A 17,972-nucleotide genomic window follows, 5' to 3' on the forward strand; every position below is an offset into this window, starting at 1 on the left:
TACATAGGATGACATCACCATCAGCAAACAAGATTTTTGTTTTCATGATAATCTTTTGGCAAGAGGCGAGAAATAAGAGATAGGGCAGTATCTTCTTTGCAAGAAAACTAGACTTCTCTAAGTGTCACTCGCCTAACAAGAGTCCCCACAGTGCCATTGTGTTTACTTTCTTTGCATAGAAAAGCTAAACAGTGAGAACACTGGTGCATAAGCCCTTCAACTATTGAGATATTGAATTCTGATCTTTAATAAACCAACACTGATTTACTTCACTGCTTCTGTTTGCTTAGTTAAGCTCCACCGGCATAGGAAAAGGCACACATAATTTAATCAGATTGCTTTTTTCATTTGATTTTTATTAATGCAGCAAGCAGGCATTGAGCTCAGTGAATTCACACAGTTCTCACCGGAGGAATACCCCTTCCTCCCTCAGACTGGAAGTTTCAAACAACGGCAAAAGATCACAAAAAAAGTACGGAGCTTATGTGGATATGACATGAGGTCTGTTTCAATGGGACAGGCTCTCCTTTTTCAATCTTGCATTAAAAACATGCTTCGTGGAATAGAGAATGGAGTAGTGAAAGAGAGCATTGAATTGTTCTCATTTCAGTGGGGCTGTGATAGACATGCTATTCTGTTTTCTCCTAGGAAAATTCCCACCACTGTGGGACTCCAGAATATCTATCCAGCTGCTTTATGCCATTCAGCACCCAGCATAGCCTGCTGTTCTCAGATTCTCCTTCCATCTACATAGATATAGCATTGTTGTGCTGTCACACCTGAGGACCTACAGATTTTTTTACCTTTCATGTTTTGCAGTTCACAGCAGTGTTTGCCCAGTCTTTCCCATTTATTTCAGGGTCAAACCTTCAAAAAGGCAGTTGCACTCATTTCTCTATACAGAACTGTCATGGTGATTTTAACAAACAACTTTAAAATAAAGCTGAGCATCATGTAAGGGTAATTCCACACTGTGCCTGTCATAAGCTTTGACTTGCCCTTTGTGTAGAGGGGAGATGATGAAAGTCTTGGAGATTTTGCTGTTCAAACAGTTTCCATTTACCTGTTTCCCCACCAGCCAACATTGTTTATCCTATTGTGTTATTCCACCTCTCTCATATTTGATTGCATTCCGTTTTGTAACGCAAAGACTGAATTGACACACACATAAATGTTATGAATATACGTATATGATTTTAAAAGTCTTAACCTCTCAGGAGCATCTGTGTTACAGTTAAAACGTTATGGTGCCTGCCTTCATCGAGGGATAAGCAGCCCATCCATATTCTCCTTTATCCTCAAAAGAACACATAAAGCAGTGATGTTAATCGTTGCAATATTACTTCCTCTGTGATGGCGGAACTTCACCTTAATGAAAAATCTCACAGGATGAGATGAGGAAAGAAGAGGAAATGCTGTCTCTTTCTTGGTGTGGATTGTCCTTTATCAAAAAAAAAAAAAGAAAAAAGTTTGGGAAGTGGCATTATTATTATTATTTGGACAACTGAGGTTACTTTTCAAATAAAACATGGATTTTCTTCCCAGGCTAGTTTCAATTTCAAAGCTCCTAACTATGTTCAGAAATAAAGATAGCTTAAGTATATTCTTTATCACATTGAACTCAATCAGAGTTAAAAGTGAGTTAGTATGTGCTAGAATTGCAGGATATGTTTTATCACCTATTTCCCTGATTAAGTGTATTTAAAGAAACACTTCACTTTGGTCTGTCTTCATGATCATCTCCTAAGTACTGAATGGAAAGTAGACAACATAAGTAAAGGAAAAAAATACATATTTGTAGCAGCATAAGCAGCCAAATATTCTTAGCCACAACTTTCAAAATTACAGCCAAAAGAAAAACACATCTAATGAATAATATCCCACTGCTAGAGAGCCACAAAATCCTTCAAATTACTCTGGTTTCATAAGACCTTTTTTATGAGTTTCAAATCAAAATGTTTAATGTTTCCTGAAGCATGAAAACACCTTTAAGTCTTTCTAAGTTACTATATAACTTAACCAATAAATTATTTTTTTTTAATTCAGAAAATTATTAATTCCTTAATATTATAGATCCATTATCAATGCCAAGATTTCAGCATTTCAACATGCTAGAGATAATGGCTGGAGATTGTCCTTTGTATTATTACCATAAATCATCCTGAAGGTGCTTATGTGTTCTACACCAACAATTTCAGGGACAAAGCTACCATACCTGTCTGTTATTTTAAATGAACATTAAAAAAACCCCACCTCTGCTTTCTTAAAGTATGCTGAAAGAACGAAATAAAGCAGGAATGCAAGAACATTCACAATAAGGATCAACACCAGACTTTATTATTCTTGGTTCCTTGATCTGTAGCACTTACCAATCCTGTGGTAGCATTCTTCCACAGAGCTTCTGAAATACCTAGCCATGTGGAGAAATCTGTATTAAAAATATGATATTAGGCTGATTTTCATCTCAAGTTCTCATCTTCAGTTTCTTGAGATTTTACCTATGAGAGTAACAGCTGGGTTCTGTTAAATCTCTGGTTTTTATAATTTAAACCCAATATGTTCAACAAAAGAGTTTCAAAGGCAATTTTTGTGGAAGGCTGTACAGTGAATAGAACTCCAGAAATACTCAGCATGTTATATAATATATAATCAAATGAAAAAAAAAAACCCAAACCATTCTAGATTCATTTTTCACTCCATTATTTTGTCTGGCTTGCCTCAAAAAAAAAAAAAAAAAAGAGCCAGTTATCTTGAAACATTAGTAGGAACTTGTTCCTTTCATGAAATAAGCCTGTCATGAAACTAAAATGTCATCTGTCATAGCAAAGAAACTGTCAATTCCTTCTGGCAAATGGCTCAGTCTTCAGTTTGCCTGTCTGCCCACCTGACGGGATTGCAGAATATTGCTACAATGATGGGCCATCCATATTCAAAGTCTTGCCTCCAAGGGTCGTCCTCCAATTTACACTTAAAACTTTCACTGCTCCCCCTTAGGACAAATCAGATTCTTAATGATAAATATTCCAAATGAGTGTTTTGTGGACGCTGTGCATCCAGAACGGTACAATGAGAAGCCCATTGGCACTCTGCTTTTATGCGCTGGAAGCTGGAGATCTTAACAGAATGCAGGTGATACTAGAAGAATCTTGTCAGTCAAGTTTGGCCATGAAACAAAGCTGTGGAAAATACTTCTCATGCATCTCCTTTGACTCTTGATCCCTCAAAGAAGTGACCTTCACACTAGTTTACAGAGAGGCTTTCAAACATACATATTTCCCTAAAAATGTTCCAGGTTTTGCTTATGTGTAACGTTCAAGGGCAGGGGAACATGATGTGTTAACTATTTGCAGGAAGGTCTGGACTACAGCATTTATTTATATAAAGTGCCCACAACATTTTCAAACAATTCAATATTTCCCACTAAATCTTTTCAAACACACATGCAGATATCCCCATGAAGGATTCCACCCTGGGGACCAAATTGGGTGTTACAGCAAATACATGGTATCTCTGCAGTGTTTATGGCTATATTTAAAGCAATTTTGATAAAACTGTTTATGGGTCTTTATTTTTTAAAAAAAATACAAATCAAAAATGAAGTGTCAAACTCAGTTTATATTATTCATAAGAAACCATACTACACACAGTCTTTAATCCTCCATTCCCTACCCAGCATCCATGTGCAGTCTCTCAATCTGCAATTCTGAGGCATAATCGCATACAAGTACAGTATTAAGTTCCATGGTAAACCTGCCAGAGGACAGCAAACAGGATTAGACTGCTGCAGTTGAACAAAGATTCAGTGAATGTGTCACTTTAAAGCATGCCAGCTTTTGACATGACTAGTTACTCGCAATCTAAATGTATTACTTATCTAAGTATTAATTACCTACTGAGAGAAAGAAGAAAAAAACAAAAAGGAAAAAAAAAAAGAAGAAGAATTATCCCACAGGAGTAGCCTGAATTTTACAGTGTGGTCATTTGTAAGTAAATTTGCAAAGCTGTGCACAGGGAGCTAAGGATAAACCCCATTAGTGAATAAATGGATTTGCACATTTTATACTTGCATACAGCTTAGAAAATGTACCTTTTCATGTCTTAGTCTGAAGATCCAATGGCTGCTTTAGACCTGCTGTCTACTACTACCTGGAAAAGATGATAAATATCCCCATTGCCTGTACAATATGGTCCAATGTTGACAGAAAACTATGTATATGGTACAAAATCCCAAAACTGAGAATACACTATATCTTTTTTAGCTAAAGACCATAAAGAAGACACCACTGAGGCACAAAATAACGTTAAAGGAGGAAGAAGCTAAGGGTGCCTTAAAATCCTAGTAGAAAACAGGTTACTGGAGTAAAAAAATTGAAGTTTCCCCATTTTTCAGACATTTCCGTATTCTTGAAAGACTTTTTTTCCATCACTTATTTTCCCCTCTTTTCATTTCTTTCACTTTTTACATTTGTAATTTTAAGCCTATTATCTGTTCCATTGTCTCCATATCATTTGCCATTTCTCTCCTCCTTGAATACGCATTTTTGCTTTCCTGTAGCTTCTGTCTACAGTATCAGAACTAAGTCTTAGAGTTTCACTGAATTTTTCACAAACAGTCGTTCGTCTTTCATGAACTTTTTTCCATTGTTCCTTTCCAAAGCTTTGCTTTGCTAAAAATCTTAATTTCTACTTCCTCCATGGGACACCAATGAGTATTTTTAAACTATGTCATCATTCTTCTACCCAAGATCTAGCTCTACGCATATTACAACTAAATCAATGATATTCATTTGCATCAGCTCTCTCTTTCTCAGGTTACCTTCATGATTTTTCTGCTTTACTGAGCAAGCCCATCTCCTCATTCAATGCCATCCACTCACTGGATACATTAATGGCCTTTTATTGCAGTGCTCCTAATTTCAAATTAATATAATTCCTTTAGTTTTCCTCCCTAATGTCACTAATATTTCCCTTTTTCATCCTCAGCCTCTCTTTAGCACTATTGCCCACGCTCCAGCCCTTTCTCCCAGTGGTCTCTCCTCTGCCTCAATGTTCTACCCTCCTCTTCAAAACAGTGATATTTCTTTAGCCTGCCTGTTTCTTCTTCTCTCACTCTCCTTCAGTCCTCTGCAAGCTAGTTTTTAGCTCTCCTCACCAGTGAAACGACTCTCACTAATGACATTTTACAGAGCTACAGTAAATAATTTAGGGGCAATGTTAATAATGCACAGGAAAGGAGGAGAGGAATTAAGAGATACAGGAAAAGAGAAGTTTTCAGCAGAGAACCACAACAAGATTGAGAGATACAAATACATTTTTCCTTATTGTCTGTTCTCCAGAGAAAAAGACTCATATTCCAAGACTGATATATAAAGGGAAGCGAGATGAAGTCTGATGCTCAATAAATGAAGGATGGAGAAGTGGAAAGAGGTTCCTAAAATGGATCGAGATGAAGTTACAGAGGACGATCCTAAACGAAACCAAGTGGGTTTTTCTTTACTACAGCTTGAAAAGAATGAAGAGTGACCAGCAGCCTCAAGAAGGGGTTATGGTTTCATAGTGCTTAGGATAAGAGAGGCCGCCAGAGATCATTATGCACTTTGAGTGCTTCCTATTTTTTAAGTCAATACTTCTCTCAGATACCACACAGCAAAATTGACAGCAAAAGTAGTCTGTTGTTTCATCAATACAATTTGAAGCATCTTGATTTAAAATGCAATGTTTCCAGTAGTAATTCAAGTATTCGAAAGCTGCGGATGATTATGCTTGGATTCTGCTTCTGAGAGGGGCTAATGAAATACAAAGTGGGTACAGAGTGTTTTCTATAGCACAGGGACCATAAAGCAGAACTGCCCAAGTACTTTCCAGAAGGTTAAATCAAAACCAACATTTTCTATGGAAAAACTTACTTTTCTGGGAGGAAGCTGAAGAGATTTTCCATGAGCAAAAAATTGAAACCACTGCTCTGGAAGTGAAAGCGAAGTTTGTAAGAGCCTCCCACAAAAACTGCTGGGCCTGAACCAAGCTGCCTGCTCTTGAAAAGATGAAAGGCAAAAAGGTTGAGTGAACTCATTCAGTCTTTCACTATCAACAAGGCTGGAAAATTCCTGCCAATATCCATCTACCTACTGATTAGAGTTTTCCAGGTGGCCAGCCAGAAAATCAAGCAGGTTGTTTCTCCCAGAATGAAAAAAATAAATAAAATTTAAAATAAAATTATTCCTTAAAATCCTTTTCCGCTAAAAAATTAGGAGTTCTGCCTTTCTGTCCAAGGGCTGGTATTAATTCCCCCCACCCCTCTTATAAAAAAAAAAGGCAATCTTCCCACTTTTCAGCCTTCTAGAGATAACAGTGTTTCTTTTCCAGTATAGCAAGTGGGTTAAAAAAAGCAGGAAGTTTATCAAATGTTTGTTTTAAATTACCTCCAAATAAAACAAGAACAATAATCCTTCCCAACTTCAGCAAATGAACGCCAGTAAAAATCTGTATCCTTCTTGTTAGCTACAAACAAAATGTGTGCAGCAATGGCATGATTTGCCTACTTCTTTTTTTCCCATGCACGTATGAGGAAAACTAGAAATACTAAATGTCTTTAAGAAGGATTCTTTATGCAGAAATTTTTGTTCAAATGTAGGCCTTTTTCCTCTCTCCCTCATTCCCCAAGGAACTGATCATCCTGTGTTACATGTGAACTCGTGACATGTGATGTGAAATTACCTAGACCCTTGATGTGCCAGCTGGCTAGCTTAGAAAATAAGCTTCGACTCAGATACCTCTACCTACTTAATCAAGCTGCATAAAAAGCAAACATTGTAAATAGTTTTGTGAGGTGGAGGGAATGGTAAGGAGGTGCTCACTACTATTTACAAAATTTTGAATGTTGTGTTTCCTACTGAAGTTCCTTGAGAATGGGCAGTCTGCAGGAATTTTATTACACAAGAAGAGAAGGTTTAATTCTGAAGTTTTTAACCAATTGCAGTTTTAACATTTCTCTATAACTGTATAGGTTATATAGATCCATTTCATAAAAATATGTGTCAGGTTAATTGTATTAAAGTAAAAAAAAATAATTTAACTTTGTACACTTTGAAACTCTTGTTTTACTTTAAATCAAGTTCACTTCAGTTAAGAATTGAATTGGTTTTGCCTAAACCAAATCCAGTTTAAACCAATCTGAGAACATCTATACAGACACAAATGATGGCCAGTTAAGAAATAAGTATTGATGAAAATAAGAGCACAGAAAAACCTTAGCATATCTATAGCACATCTATAGTAAACTAATGGGAGTTAAGAACACTCTTCTGTGCAGAAGCTATGCTCTGAACTGTGTTAAACTCATGCAACTGTTTTTTAGGAAATACATGAAGCAATAAGGGCCCTGAAATCTTTCGTCTGTAGCTTAGCTCTGTGAAGAATCGGAATCACCATTTTGTCTTCCTTTACTTCTTGCTTCTGGGATAGGGAAAAGCCCAGGTCACACACACTGTTTGTCTTACTATTGTCTACTTTCAGCTTATTTGGTATTTATCTGTGTCCTGGGTAGCCTGTCTCCCATAACTTATATTTGTAAGTGAAAGGACCCTCTACTGACTAAAAACCTTTGGGAAGTCCTGTCCTCTCCAACAACAGAACTAGGAGTCAAATCCACTGAGCCTGCCTGGAGGTGATCTACAATTCCTTGTCTTGTCATTAAAGAAATCAGAGAGATGTCTTAACTACAGCTCACAGGCTCTAAAAACATAGCCACCGTTCGGGGAAACCAGATGGCAATACTGCAGAGAGTCTTATTTTTCTGTTCTTCTGAAAGTTTAACATTTCACTCTGGAAGTAAAGTGTCTTATCACCTGTGGTGTAGTTTTTGTCGAAGCTTGAGCACAAAGCCTTTTGCACCTGAATCTTCTCTGAATGAGTGTATGCCTTCAACACAAGATGAGCTATGCTCCTAGCCAGGGCTGTCTAACTGAAATTACTGAAATCAGCTAAACCATGTCAGCCAGCAGCGCAGACAGCATGACCCAGCTTATGGCGTCATGTTAAACCTTATCACAGGGAAACAAACAATAAATTTTAACCTGAGCTACTAACACAAGTTTGTTTTTCCTTCACTCCTCAACTAACCTGATCCATGTTAGGGGTTTTTTGTTTTGTTTTTTTTTTCCTTTTACTTTCAGTGAAGGCAGTCAGTAGTAATACAACCACAGCACCTGGGAGCTTCTGTCTCATTACGCAGCATGTCTGTCTCCCACATCACAGCTACATGCTGCAATACATTCACAGGATCTACAGTTCCCCTAACATCTCCACAAATGAACCAAAGGTTAGTTTTAATTAGTTTTAATCCCCTGAGAAATATTTTATTGTAATTTGTTCCCAAGTGGGGTTCTGAGCTACCACTGAGGAATAAATCTTCACTAGCTTTGGTTTTTTTTTCCAGACCATATTATTAATGTATGTCAATGTACTTAGTTTATTCCTTTCTGACAAAATGTTTCATGGAAGAGTTTTCTAAAGCTGTTATAAAATAATCTTCATTATTTGAAAAGTTTCTATGCATACAGTTGTTAAACAGTCTTCTTTTTAGGAAGTCAGTTATGAGACAGTTAAATGATAAGATTTTTTTCAAGTTTGTAAACATTTTCAACTTCTATTGTCATTTCATGTGATGGTTGAAACCATTATCTGCTTCTTTGCTTGGGCATGCATCACCCCCCATGAGAGCGACAAAGAGAGATGGGACTTCTTAGAGCCGGTTTGTCTGGTGCAGCTCCACTGGGTAGCTCTTCGAGCTGAGAAGTTCCTCCTTTCAGCACTACAACGTAGTTAACTTATCCTTGTTTTGCGGCAAGTCTTGCTGCTGCAGCTTTGCAAATAGCCTCCTTGCCTCTGAGAAACACATCGTGGAAACCAAGTCTGAATTTTGAAAAGGCTGAATTTGACTTAACTTCCAGAGAAAAGCACATGTTAGGGAAAGCAGGAGAAAATTATTTTCTGAAGTCTAGTTTAGTTCCCTCACAGCATAGCAATTGAGTCATATCTTGCCTCCAACCATGGAAACCTTCAGTGAAGGAGCTCTCTTCAGAAAATATTCAGGAGACCCATGTTGTCCGATACATCTTTTATTATATAGTCAACTTGCCACCATGTCACTTTGGTAAAAGCAATCTAAATCCCGCTAGTAGAAACCACTATTTTATTCTAAACTTCATCCATCTGCTAAGGCAACACAGGTCCTTAGCTATGGTGTGAACATACACAGCACAACCAAGACAACTCCACTTGGCGCCAAATATTTCTGTCAAAACTTCCCCAGTGCACGTCTAGAGCAGACGGAGCGCACCAAACGGAGCTGCCATGGGATATCACGCTTTTTGTGCAGAGAATTAATGAGCAGAATCAGAAAGTCACGAAGGTCAGAAGGGACCTCTGCTGGATTAATAACAAGACAGACAAAGATGACGTTGCTCTGCAGCGAACACTAGCTATGAGCAGTCCCACCATTCCCCTAAGCTGCAGACTAGAACACACTAATGAGAGAAATAACATGGACAACAAAAGTTCAAAACCCCACCCCCTGGTGCAGAACAGGGACAGAAATGCAGACTACGCTGCAGTCACTGCATTGCTAAGAGCCTGTCCAGACCCTCCAGAAAACAGAAAGCCTGCTGCTTTCTTCCCCACCGTGCCTGGCGTGCAGGAGCAATGGGAGAATTTGGGGTGGGGGGTGGGGGGGGAGGCTAACAGCAGTGTGCTGCCTCCAGCCTGGGGTAGCCCTGAATCACATCTAAGCAAAAAATCCTCATATAAAGCACAGACATTCTTACGACCTCGCTAGTTTCCATATTAATACACTAAGCACTCAGGATTTTTTTTGTTTATTTTCTAAGGTTTTGGTGTGAATTCATTAATTAACCCAGAAAATTTGCTAATGAATATTTTAATAGCGTTAATATGCTGCATATGCAAATTGAGTCTACAGAGTGTCACCTGGAAAAGAACTACTTCAATGTTTGATTGATTTGTGATGCAAGGTTCTGCCACTCTTTCCCTTCCTTTAGACTAGGCAGGTGGCTTTCCAGTAATAATTACGTCCTTAGCCCAAGTCATCGTGGAGGACGATTTCACACGGGCAGTGAAGGTTAAATATTTTTAAAATGCAAACAAAATGAATTTTTAAAAGCTTCAAAATAGTTTTGGATTCAGAAAGCCCTTTACAATTCATGGGTAGTTCTCTTTAAGAAAAGATGCTCTTAAGTTATGCAGACTCCTCATTTGTCAGTTCAGAGATTTCTCTGTCTCCTCTGCCACATAGTCTGTATAATTTAAGGTGACTCACTGTACAGGAAAGTTCACCTTCCATTAAAATGTTTTCTTTAGTAAGCACTCTCCTGGAAGTGCTGTAGTGTAAACATGAGTGGCTATGAATACGAACATTTATTAAATAGTGCTGATGAATTTTTCAATACCTAAGGGAGAGCAATTCACAGCTCAATCATTCAGGCCATTTTAAGTGCTGCACAGGACAATTCCACTACATCTTCCATTAATATTTAATTGCCCATTTTATTCTGTTTACCTTTTTGGTTAATATATAATTTAAAGCCCTTCTACTAAAAAGGAGGGGGAAAAAAAAGAGAACAACTGTTAGCCTGCTTTTAACAAATCTCTGGTGAGAGCTTTTTCTTCATTTAAAATTCATTGCAAAGAATTTTTATTTAATATCAGTAACACAAACCCCAGGTATTAAAGCAAAACTTGGAAGCAACTGTTTCATAACAGTCCTGACATTGACTTAGATTTGACTGACACCAGTTTCTGACTGGCAGACTTTGGCAAAGCACCCCGGCAGCCTAGGATGATGCCACGTAGCCTGACCACTGGAAGGAAGTACAAGAAAACCCAGTGTGACAAAAACCACCCCTGCTGCAGAAAGGTTATTCCACAGGAAGTAATATTCTGCACGGTTTTGGTGGAGAAGGAAAAGAACTTGCAAAATATAACGAAGACTGTTTGCTCACATTTATAAAAAAGGGGAATGTTTACAGTTGAACATATTACGCTGTGGTCTTTAGGAAAAAACCTGCTAGATTAACAGGCCTGAAAATATTTGGGTATTCTAAACTGGATATGAAAGCAACAATCATGTAAGGATGTTACACTTGCTTTTCATTGCCAATCATTGCGATATCACAGCTTATCACAATCAGAAATCTCATAGAAAATGCTTGATTTATTAATAGCAGTAATAGAGTTGCTTTTGAATTTGGAACAAAATTAATAGCAACCGTACTTAGCCGTCAGTTTTTTGGGAAACACACAAACTCAGATCAGCTTAAATATTCTGAACTATTCAGAGGCTGTAGGCTTGATCTTGCACTTTTCGTCGTCTTTAATATATATTAAAACAGATTAGGAGTTTACAGCCTAAGATACTCTATCACTTTTACCACCTCCTGCCCTAAGATAAGATCTGTGGTTTGTAGAACTCCAGACACGCTTTAATAGCTGCCTCGTGCACTCCTTCGGCTTTGCACGAGGAATGTTGCATGAGTACAGAACAAACAGATGCCATTTGCTCTGAGAAATAAAGAGATCGTTATATTGCTCAGCAGATTCACAGTCCTTTTGTAGTCTCTGTTCATTTAGAAAGCAGGTTATTTAAAATTATCCTACATATATATTATCCATATATGTATAAGATGGTTAGATAGACGTAAATACAGACACAGATGCATATGTATATACGTATAATAGTGCGTCTATACACACATACACACATATGCATACATATGTAAGTATATATGCACTATTTCTTCAAAACAGAGAGCTACCCTTCAAAGGAACTTACTTTCATGGTTTTACAAGAATAGTAAATCCTAGATATTGCTGTGCATGCTTTGAGCTTCACTTAGCTTTGTCTTTCAAAACCTGGTTACCAAGGAAAGGCCAGCAAGGGTATCGTGTACTCTGTCCTTGCAGAAAGTTATTTGTGTTATTTTCAGCTAAGATATGTCAGGTCATCTCACAGCCAATGCTTATCAACTTTCTGTTCAATGTGGTGTGGAATGTGAGAAAAGATAAAGACATTTATCATGCTGCATTTTCTACTGTTGTAATAAAACGAAGATGATTAATATATTTTCATGTACAAAGTTCCACCTGTACCTAAATCAAATTAGGGATGTATGCAATAAAAGATCACAGGCAGAATCCTAACCTATTCAAATGTTGAGAAGTTTTTGAAAAATAAACAAATAATTAATTTAAAGAATTAAATTCCTTAGCTTTTTTTGCTCACTCCCTTCTTTTCATTTTCTTTTTCAATTACTCAGGTTACATCTACATAGCATAATACTACGTCATGGAAGTAGATCCAGATGAGGTACTAGAAAGCAGGTGCATTAAGCAAGCATTTTGTCTGGGTCAAAGATGCCTTGCTCTTCAGAATTAAGTATAACATAAAAAACTAGCTTATTCATATTCACAAGATCAGAACTTAACTTATGTATCACCCTGATGAAAGTGAGAAAATGTGACCATAGTATATAAAGCATGATTTCAGCTACTATATTTTTTTAAAAAAATGAAAGGAGGAGCAAAAAGCATGAACAGAGAAAAATAGCAGATCTATAGTCTTCAAAGAGAAGAAGAATCTAGTATAATACATAAAACTGAAAAATATTTAGATTTGCTTCTAGTACATGTTCATCAGCCTTGGGAACAGACTAGGCATACTCAATGGCATTATGTGTGACCTTGCTGTTTTGAGTTAAAAGCTCAAGCTAACAGTGTAAGGCTGCCTCTTCATAAGTGAACTAGCTGAGAATAATTAGCATTTCTGTCTGCAGTAATACCTGGGCAAGGGCAACACTGGCAGGAAGTCTCTGTGTTTAATCACCAGATCAGGAACAGGCAGTCAATGCAATCGTGGGGAAGGTCACTGTGTATTTGAATCCTCAGACTTTATCATAGTCTAGAAAACTAATCCAAGTCTGGCTGAAGTTTAAAGGAAAAATATGTCCATTAAAAGCAAAACAAGACAAGCGCGCGCACACACACACACAAACATACCCTTTCTCTAATCTTAATGAGATATTTTGAATCCTCAGGACTTCCACAATGCAAAGCTTCAAGCAGGTGCAAGGTCAGGAAACAGTAATTTCCTCATTAACAATCCCAGCCATGAGGATGCGTTTCCTCCTCTGCATGATCAATGTGCTGTGACCTGCTTCTAAGGGCCTCTCTCCACTGCTGCCATTTCCCATGACCTCCAGGAAAACAATATGCGGTGACTACCTCTACTCCAGCTCTTTGGTCCATTTTGAGCTCGTTGCACATGATAACTGCCAACCACTTACGGTCTCGTTTCCCCTATCAGCCAACCTAAAACACTAGTGCTCTGCAAAATGAAGGGCATGCAGCTCGAGATAAGCCTATCCTGTCTGAACTCATGAAAGTAATACTTAACCTATAGACTCACCTGATGAAATAAAACGTGTTTTTATTAGTATCTTTGTTATAGCCTGCAAATATACAAGATCTTCTGTTGTTTCATGTTTTTTGTGCCAGATCTTGTTGCCTGCCCTGTACAGTAAATAACCAGATCTTATTATTTTATTTACATTTAGCTTAGACTGTAAAATGGATTTACCAGTTACAATCTACTTGCAGAGATCAGAGCAATGTGTATTATTTGAGAAAGGCTAGTAATCTTCATCCAATAATCAGAGATGGTGTTTGCATGTTAAAATCCATTTTCTGCCCAGAGCAAATGAATTCATAAAAGCTACTTGGTCACCAAGAAACAGTCTTTCTTGTTTGGTTTATGGATGTTTTTCTAAGTTTATCCGAACAGCAGATAGGCACTGCATGTTACTGGTTTTCCTGCTGTCTAGGACTATCTGCAAACTGAAGCAAGGAGAAATAGGGGAAAAATTTTTCGTTTGGTTTGGTGTTTCTCCATTTGTGGTTTATGGAATGACAAAAAGATTTTTGGCTGTTGTTTTCTGATTATTTTTGTTTGTTTCCTTTATTACACTGTAAATTGCTAAACACAGAGATGTTTAGAAGCTGTTTGCAATTGCTGTGTAAATTTCATATTCCCTCACACTTCCTCTCTAGGAAGATGTCACTAGTTAAATACAGTCTATTCATATTGTTCTCCTATTAAATGCATTCAAATTCTACTTTCTTGGTCCTAGAAAGCTGACCCCAAATGGGATGCATCATTGCTTTTTTGATATCTGTAAAATCAGCTGCAAGTATTTTTTAATGTCCCTGACATTTTCAGTCTGTTTTCTCTAATCTCGCTGTCATTAGCAGACATGTGATTATCAAACCTCACAGTTTTACTGGTAGACCTTCTGCACCAGTAAAACCTTTTACTTTTGGGATTGATACTATGCTTCATGCAGTATTCATTACATAAGCACGAGCTCTAAATTTTTATCACATGCTTGTAATTTTTTAGAATTTCTCTAGTCTATTCCATGGATTAGATGGAAACTACTAGTATAGATTTCAAGCATAGCACTGTAGGTATAATATACGAAAAGTTAATTTGGGTTGGTTCTGCCAGGTTGTGTAATGTCAGCTGTTGTTAAAATACTTTTTGAAAATTGGTGCTGTGTTCCCAAGCAAACCACATGTGTATTTTTTTGTCTGACTGGTTTTCTCTCCCAACAGGGTGAGAACATTGGCTGCATGCCATCCTTCAGAAAATCAACTCACGCTAACATGCTCAGGTGCCCTTGTTCCATGCTGCCTGAAGATGACAAGCAATGGGGTGAAAAGCAACAGACTTAGGATCCTCTGAGAAAAGGGGTACCTTTTTGTTTCCTCTTTGGGGTACACAGTATACAGGAAATGCAAACACCATAAGTTAGAAAGTAATCACACCCAGCCCCTTACCTTATCCTCAGTAGTCATGCAGGAGGAGTCTTACCGATGCTCATAGGAATCAGTACCTTGGTCCTATGGCATGTTAAAATCCGCTTCCAGTTTGTCAGACCCAGACAGCAATCCTGACACTGCCAGGCTGGGTGTTCAGAGAGCTCTGTCTGCTAACGCTGAACCTTCTGCTCCATTTTGCCCAGAAGTAGGACGCTACATTAATTCCACACACATCATCGTAATAATAACAATGGTATGATGCAGAAGGTAATCTAACATTTGAAATGGATCAGTCACAAATGTCAGCAGAAGCCTGGATTTGCAAACCTTTTGTAGCACGCACTAGTAAAAACACCGATTAAATATAAAAGAAATGTTACTTTAAAATGCCACTAGAAATGGGCTCTGTACTTCAGTGGTTGACTCATCTTATGCAAATACATTACCTCCTTGAAACACAGTTTATCCTTCTGCCTTTGTGACAGGATCACACCAGTAAGTTGAAGGTAATCGGCAATTAGTGGTCAGGTTTTCAAAGTCCCTTCATATGAGTAGAGAGCTCCGCAATAGTCAGTAATTAAGATTCACATTCTTTGTTCCTGTAGATGTTTTTGCATGTAACCTTCATGAGAAGCAATGGGTTTTAAATGCATTTGTGGAAGAGGTTGGTCAAGATCACCTTTCCAACAGATCTTTCTGGAGAGGCTGCATGCGACAGCCGACAGACGGGAAAATATTCGCAAAGATGTACCATGTGCCAATCTTACTGCCACTGAAGTACCGTTAAAAAGACATTACTGAATCAGAGGAAGTAGTATAGCACTCAACACTATCCACACAAAAATATTTTATTTCTCTTTACGTATAGTCTAGTTTCTTCACACATAGACTTCACGTAAACTCTGAAAAAGTTAGAAGTATACAGAAAGTTTCAGAAAAAGTCCAGTTTGTCATATCACTTTTGAACTAGATCAGGAAATATTCATGCAACAGCACTGAGATTTCAATACAGAGTAAGTCAGAAAAATCTCGATTTTTTTTTTTTTTTCAAACAGTGCAAAAACACCCTTTGCCATCAAAATAGAGTTGGCAATTCTCATGTAAAAATGAATTTCCAAGCCAGACTTAGAGGGAAATAAAAGTAAAAGAGTTAAAGGAAAACTAAAGGAAAAAGTGTTTCCTTCAGACCATTACAGGAATAAAAATTAAAAAATAATCTGTTCACTAAGTAAATGAAAATAAAAAGTATTTGATGCCCTCAATAAAAATGGTGTTTGGCCTGACTTCGCTTCAGAGTATGTTTGGTAGCCACAATTACCGCTGAGAGGATCAACAGAGGGATTTGTTTATTTTCCTGTAGAGCTGGACTCATACAAGAAAAAACTATGACAGGTCCTATCTCTGCAATATCCAGAGTCCCATATCCATAAGAAAATTGCACACACCTGTTAGATACTTTTCACGCTAATGCTTTAGTGACTCTGTATTAAAAATTAGGACTCTCTTCCCTATGTGAGTTTAGATGTAGCCTTTGAAGAAGACTAGAACATAATGTATATGAGTCTAGGATTAACCACCAGCTTGTGGTTTAATTTTTGAAGTAAATTTCTTAATTTATGCTAAATATCCATCATATTCTACTGTATGTATGACCAGTGATACAAACACATTACAGTGATCCCACATACATTTTCAAAAAGAGGGGGAAAAGTATTTAAAAAACCAGAGATTTTAACTTGATCGTTTTCTCATCTAACATATTTATGCAGTTATATCAGTCCAGTCATTCAACACATGAACTACATGTATGCTACACACATCCACTGATGATGCTATTTATTTCCAACAGATACAACAACTGATTCTTTGCATAGTTTTGAAATGATCATCAGAAAGAAAACAAGTGACTCTGTACTGAATATTTTCTTGAAGTGAATTAGAAATTCCCTGATGCATTTTCTTTCACCAGTTAGGAATAAAGATGCTTTTTTACAAATAAATCCAAACAATCCACTTTGGCTCAGATGTAAGTACTGAGCTGCAAAAAGCAGTACGCAGTGCTTATGATATTTGACATGAAATGTCTAGTAGCAACAGTAATTGATTTAGTTTATTTTATCCTAGATGTGGGATAAAATATAACACCATGGATACTCTTCCTCTGCATCTGAGAGTAGGTTAGGGCAGTGAAATATGTCATGTGTGTCTCATCCAAACTAAATTATGGAGAAAATGGGATACAATTAAAACAGATATTTATCATTTCCAATTGAGTTTATAAGAAAAAAATAGTCTTTCCTGCTTTTAAATATATGTCTTCTTTTTAGTATAAATCTGCATGTTTGGCAAGATATATGCTCTCCTACTCTAAGGCTCAAGTTTCATGGCTTATCTTTGATAGTGAGCAGAAGCCAAGGTACATTCTTCTGTACTTAAACAACATGCACAATAGGCATGTCACCAAAACTTATAGGATAATGAAACAATGCTTTCTTTTAGCCATCTGTCTCTGCACATGACTTTCTTTAATTATTATTAAAATCTGGTTTCAGGGCTTCATGAGAAATAATATTAGGTAACATTAATAACCATATCTAATTAGATGATTTAAGATTCAGTTTGGAGTTAGATTTCAATTAGCTTAAAACAAGTGGAGGCATGCATGTGTCAGAGAGAAGGGTGAGAGCAAATGCAGAGAAGGTTGTTTATTTTGCTTTGCTTGACTGGCTACTAAGGGAGAGGAAGATGAGCCGCCCCAGCTCTGTTATATACAGCATTTGCTTTTTCTCCCGACTTCCCCCCTCCCCAACACCTTCCCCCCCCCCCCGCCCCCGACAGACGGGAAAGTTACAGCCAATGCTAATTTAGATAGCATCTAAAGCCTTGCCTGACAAGATAAGTTCAAATTATGAAGCAATCCCTTCACACAGAAAGACCTTGTTAGTTAGATTAGTGGTGGATTGGCTCTGTGTGACAGCTTGTTTGCTAAAGGTGAGCTATCTGCATTTCCAATGCAGGCAAGCCATATCATCATTTAAAGAAAAAATAAAGATGTCATTTCTCTTATTTGTCACAGAGTTCAT

General features: G+C 37.4%; 1 long non-coding RNA gene across 1 annotated transcript; it reads right to left on the reverse strand.

The window, feature by feature from the left end:
- Window positions 1-432: 432 nt before the first annotated feature.
- Window positions 433-15,592, reverse strand: LOC129199425 (uncharacterized). The gene is made up of 3 exons (XR_008574662.1): window positions 15,336-15,592; window positions 2,370-2,410; window positions 433-1,441 (listed from the first exon to the last, which is right to left on the reverse strand). It is a non-coding gene; the product is annotated as an uncharacterized LOC129199425 (long non-coding RNA).
- Window positions 15,593-17,972: the final 2,380 nt, after the last annotated feature.

Source organism: Grus americana, chromosome Z (genome assembly GCF_028858705.1).
Source record: "Grus americana isolate bGruAme1 chromosome Z, bGruAme1.mat, whole genome shotgun sequence".
NCBI lineage: Eukaryota > Metazoa > Chordata > Aves > Gruiformes > Gruidae > Grus > Grus americana.